The sequence below is a fragment of the Garra rufa genome, chromosome 17, assembly GCF_049309525.1.
Source record: "Garra rufa chromosome 17, GarRuf1.0, whole genome shotgun sequence".
Classification (NCBI taxonomy): Eukaryota; Metazoa; Chordata; class Actinopteri; order Cypriniformes; family Cyprinidae; genus Garra; species Garra rufa.
Genome location: NC_133377.1, coordinates 3,811,494 through 3,817,493, shown reverse-complemented (window position 1 = coordinate 3,817,493; position 6,000 = coordinate 3,811,494).

Below are 6,000 nucleotides of genomic sequence, written 5' to 3'. Positions count from 1 at the left end.
TAGTAATTTTGAGTCAAAGGTGACAAGCTCTCTGATGAGAAACGGCAGAATGGGATTCAGGCTGATGCTTGTTGTTTGCACCCTCTTTCCAGAAGTCCATCTGATCTGTCAATGCATTTGCTGCCACAAAGGTTGACTATCTGAACGAACCTGCAAGCACAAGAAAAAAAAAAAAAATTTAAAAGCAGTGTTTATAGAATTTGCCTCAACTGTTGAACTTGATGCTGTATGCATTTTTTTTTTTTTATTATATACTACATATGAACGCTGTAGTAAGAAAAAAACTGAAGAAACTTTTTATTGAAATTTTTTATAAAGAATTTTATGAATGGGCCAGTGAATCACTGATTCAAAGTCAATAAAAAAGGTCAATTCATTCAGTAATTAAACACTGCTGTGTGCAGAGATGCACGACATGGCTTTGTTTAGAACCGTTTTTAATAAATGGAGCACAAAGACAATATTTTCTTCATGATTTAAATGACTTAATATTACATTCTTGTTTATTGAATTTTGTTGCCCTGACACTTAGTAAAGTCTGCCACAGACCATGCTAAATGCTAACTAATCTGTTCATATAAACATTCTAAACCTGTGTGTGTTTCCTCGAAAGTCTGTGCATATAATAAGCCTACTATGATTAAAAAATCTCTATTTGTTGCTTTACAGTAACAATAATCTAAATTTGACAGATAGTAGGATTGCTATTATGAATTTAAAGGTTACAGTAAGGTAAAGACACCTGAAGCAGCTGCATTTTGCTGTTTAAATGCTGGTTTAATAGAAATAATTTTAATGCGCATGCAAACTCAATCTTGATGTGACAAGATATGGTATAAAAAACATTCCCAGGAAATGAATACTTTACAAATGTGTACTTTAAATACAATATAACTTGCTTAGGATAAAAGCATCTGAAAAATGCATGAATGTAAATGCAACGTAAAACAAAATATGTTTTGGTTACCTGATTCTGCATGTCTGTAAAATGGACAGCTGGCTGTATGATGATTCTGCATCTGATGGTCAGCATCCAGTTAGTGCTTGGAGAAATCTCCTGTAACAGACAGTGTCACAACACCCTTTTAGTGTTACCATAGTTTATGATCAGAAAAGACAACTACTGTACAGTAAAAAAAAATTACATTTTTAATAAAATAAACATTTATAAGCAAAACTTTCTATATTAAAATATTGCTAGCCGTTACTCTCTTTAAAAAGTTAACCCGTTCTGCGAGTTAGAGAACATCTGCCTGTGGCTAATTTAGTAACGTTAACATTATAAGTTGATGAAAGGGGAAGCGACGACAGCAATCACCAGAAAAGACTCCAATACACCTCTGATGCAGACGACATGACCACGAGACTACAAACTTGAAAATAAAACACAAAAGATGCACTTAACAGCGGTATTTCAGTTTTACCTCAGTGTTTCATGTTAGCGCGAGAATACCTTGCTAGCTATAAAGAGGCAGCGTTGAAAAGATATTATGCTGCTCTGTGACTAACGTTAAGTTTGTCAACTTCGGCTTACTGACATTATTAGCTTAACCAATTCATGTTATCATCGATAACGTACTATGGCAGTCATTCACCAGAAGAGGATCCAAAATACACCTCCGACGTTACAGATGGCATCCAGACCAGACACTTGAAAATAACAAACAAAAGAAGGGCTTGAAAATACTGTTATAAAATCCACAGAAACAGTGGTGTTGCTTAACGCACTTTACCTCAGTATTTCACCTCAGTTCGCTGTTAAGCTTGAGTAAGAGCTCGTCAGACGAGCTAACTTGCATTAAAGGGCAGCAGAATATACAAACGTGTTTCACGGTTTAACTAAAGTTTATTTCGACTAATAGGTCACCTTAACTTACTCACCAGTCCATGTTTTCACCGTTATGGCGGCGCCCCGGCCGTCACTCAGCAAAAAAGGCTACTGACATGAAAAACACAATGAATATTGTTAAGTTTGCTGTTAACAAGTGAAAACATCTTAAAATTGTTCAGTTTTTCATAAAACAGAAATAATATACTAACCTTTTTGTCAAGCTGTTGATGCAACATTTCTCTTTTGTCCTTTTTACCGCCACTTCCTCTCAACAGGAGAAAAAAAATTCTCCCTTGCCATTGATAAATTTTTCGCGGGCAAATTCACTACTGTAAATTTACAGTAGTTTACTGTAAACGGATTTACAGTAGTGGAGAATTACAGTAGTGATCATATATTTTCCAATAATCCTTTGCAGTTTACAGTAAAATACTGTATATACATTTTACAGTATCATACTGTAGATTTTACAGTAAAATACTGTTCAAATTTCAAAAAACGTTTACAGTGTGTGTGTATATATATATATATATATATATATATATATATACATATATATATGCTTCTTTTCCATTTCAATACTTAAGTACATTTAAGAGTAAAAAAAATACTTTTTGTACTTAAGTACAATAATTATCACGTACTTTAAGACTGTTAAGTCATTTTCTGGTAAGATATCTGTACTTTTACTTAAGTACAGCTTTCTGGTACTTTATACACCACAGTTTATTTCTCAGAACTGCAAGTTTATGTTTTTATAACTCGCAGTTGTGAGTTTATGTCATGCAGTTTTGAGAAAAATTATAATTGCAAGTTTATATCACGCAATTCTGAGAAAAAAAGTCTGAATTGCGAGATGTAAACTTAGTATCGTGTATATTGTAATGCACGTCTTTTCATAAATAATTGCAACCAAAGTAAAAAAAAAATGCATTATAATATTTGCAGATTCTTTGTTTCATATGAATGTTATACCTTTTAAAGGTGTAATAATAAATAGATTAGTATATATTATGATTGTTACAATTATTCATAAGATCATACAATATAGTACAAGGTGCATTACAATGCATTAAAATATGTTTATAATACATCATATAATCAAGTGTTACCAAAAGTGTTTGGATTCACTGAGGGTAGACATTGAGGATAAAAGTAGCAAGTATAAAAGTATGCGAAGCCAAGACATATGTGTAAGGTTTGTTGGGGGATGTTGACATCTGTCGCGTGTTGGAGATGTGCCACCTAGAATGTGGCGAAGCGTCTGGTCTTCACAGCGGTGGAACGAGGTTCCAGGCTCCATCTGATCTGCTGAGACCATTGCAATGTTCAAAGAACAGCTGAAGACTTGACTTAATAGAGCATTGAAAATAATCCACTGTACCCACAACCAAAGGCTTTTCCAATAAATAAAGCTTGATTTAAATGATTTAAAATCAGTATTTAACCTTAGAATGATCTCAAAGTAAAAAATGGTGCTAAAGTCTGATTTTGTGGTGGCTTTGGCTTAAAATTAAATTGTAATCTTAATTGCGTGATATTACTGCCCCTGCTGCGTCCATATTACGGCAGCAAACTTCCTTGACTATTACGCCGGAATGGGAGTGTAGTTCCTAATCTTATCGGCCTAGAAAATCGCAGCTTTACATTTTCCACCGGTTTTAGTACATAATATAACTACAGAAGGGTTAAGTTTTAAATAGGACAAATATCAAAACTCGTTGGTAATTTCTGAACGCGATGCTATTGGTCTAAGAGGATTCAATGATCTATGCTAAACTATGCTAAAAGTGATATCGCCAGAACAGGAGAACGGCTGAATGGATTTCAAAACAGTAAAACTCAACTTATTAACTCGGGGGAAGTTTGAGAATGAGCCTATTTCCAAAAAAAGTGGAGTGTTCCTTTAATATGCTAATAATTTTTGGCATAAAAGAAAAATCAATAATTTACAGTGTGTTCTTGGCGATTGCTACAAATATACTTGTGCTACTTAAGACTAATTTTGTGATCCAGGGTGACAAATGTTTTAAAATTATGCTAGATATATTTAAATGCCAATTTAATTGAGAGCATTACTGAGCATTACTATTATTATTATTTTTTTTTCCCCAAAGGAACTATTCCAAAGACAACATGGCAAGACTGCTTCTTGTTTGGGATGTTCTCGAAGCCGTAAGTACATGCGGCTCCACAGTAGCAGGGCTTAGTGCATAAAACAGGACAAACTTCAAGGTAAGATATGCAGTTATCAGTGCATGAGCCATTTATGAGTCTGTGCATCTCATGAGCCCAAATTCATTTAGTGGCTATCAGTGCTCGCACACTGTTGCCAAGAAGGAGCTTCTGTGTAACAGCGATAAAGCAAAGAAATCCACCACTGACTTCAGGCATGAATAAGAAGAGAGATAAAAATATTATATGAATGAGTGAGTGTGTGTGTGTGTGTGTGTGTTTGGGAGCAGGGTTGGGGATAGCAAATGTTCTGATTTTCATAATAACTAGTTTATGGTAGCTCAATTCATGTCAGTTTAGTGTTCTTTCAGGATTGTTAATTTGTTTCAGGGACTACTTTGAAAAGACAAAGTGTATGTTTTTTCAGTTGGAATAATGTAATTTGAATTATTAGTATTTTGTATGTTTTCAGTGTATTTTCATAAATAGCCAGTTAGTGTATTATGTACTGGTTTTAAAGGGATCATCGGATGCAAAACTCACTTTTACATTTGAACATTAATGTGTGTTGACAGTTTGTGTACACAACCACCCTGCAATGATAAAAATCCACCCAGTAGTATTATTTTAAACTTTAAAAGTAATATCCCCTTTTTAAAATCAGGTAATTTTCAGCTTCTTGAGGCCACTCCCACGATAGTTGATTGACATGAGCGCCTTACCTTAGACCCGCCCTCACCGAGCTGAAACAGTCCGATCGCCATTGTGTCGACTCATGTGCAGGGGAAGACAAGAATTTTCTCAATTGAGCGATTGAGGTGTTCTGTTGTTGGATGTAATAATGAACATAGCAGTCGTCATTTACTCCTGACATCTGAGCCTCTGAAGACGCAGAGGATTAACATTACTTTAGTTTTTGAAAGGACAGCGCCAATCCCGATCTACATTTGTGTCTATGTTCATGCAAATCATTCGTGATGCAGCTTCACCCACAGCAGAAGTACGTATAAGGGTTATTTTTATCTTTGCAAATGGCCTTTCTTAATAATAATAATAATTATTATTATTATTGAGTTTATTTCAAAAGGGACCATGTACAATTTTAACATAAATGTTTCCATTTCATGCATTGTACCGAATTTAGCCAATGGCTAATTTTCATTCGCAGTCCCCTGGCAGGTAAACATAGGCAAACAACATAAAACACCATACACATACAAATACATTAATACTTATACGTCTTCTATCAGGGCCACAAAGAACAATAAAAATGACAATAAATAATGTGCTTGTTAGCAAGTTTTGCAGCTTAACGCAACTAAATGCGGCTAAAGTAAACATTATGGCTCCTCATCCCACTGCAGAGAGTGGCGGGGCGAGCAGAGCTCATTAGCATTTAAAGGAGCACACAACAGAATAGCTTGCTCTAAAAAGGGCTGATTTTGACAAGGTAAAAAGAGTGTTTTTTACACTACCATTGAGAAATTTTAACCAAAGTATGATATAGACTTCTCATTAAGACCCTAAAGAATCATATCAACTTGTGGAAAATGGGCATCCAATGACCCGTTTAAGTGCTTCCGTATATTTTATGGAAAGAATTAGCCAAAAAAAAAAGCATAACGGCTAACACCATGTCTACACTGGACACGACAAAGCAATTGTTGCAAATCAAATATTTGTGTCAGTACGTCATAAATAGAATGTGTGTGGAAGCTGCTAAATCATATAGATGTTTTTCCTGAATGCAGAAGTGACGCCTGACTCTTAACCTGAAGAATACTTTGCATTTCCGTTCTCCAGTGTTTCTAGTCAAAGTAGCGTATATTCCAAGCTGTTAATCTAATGTTAATCCTATTAAAATGTTTTTTAAAAGCACATGGCTCTATAGTGCCATCACTTTGCAATGTCGCAATGACCGTCATTTGTTAGTGGCTCACTCCTCAAAGTTTAGTGTGTAAATGCCACAAAGCTGCCGACGTTAGCTACATTAA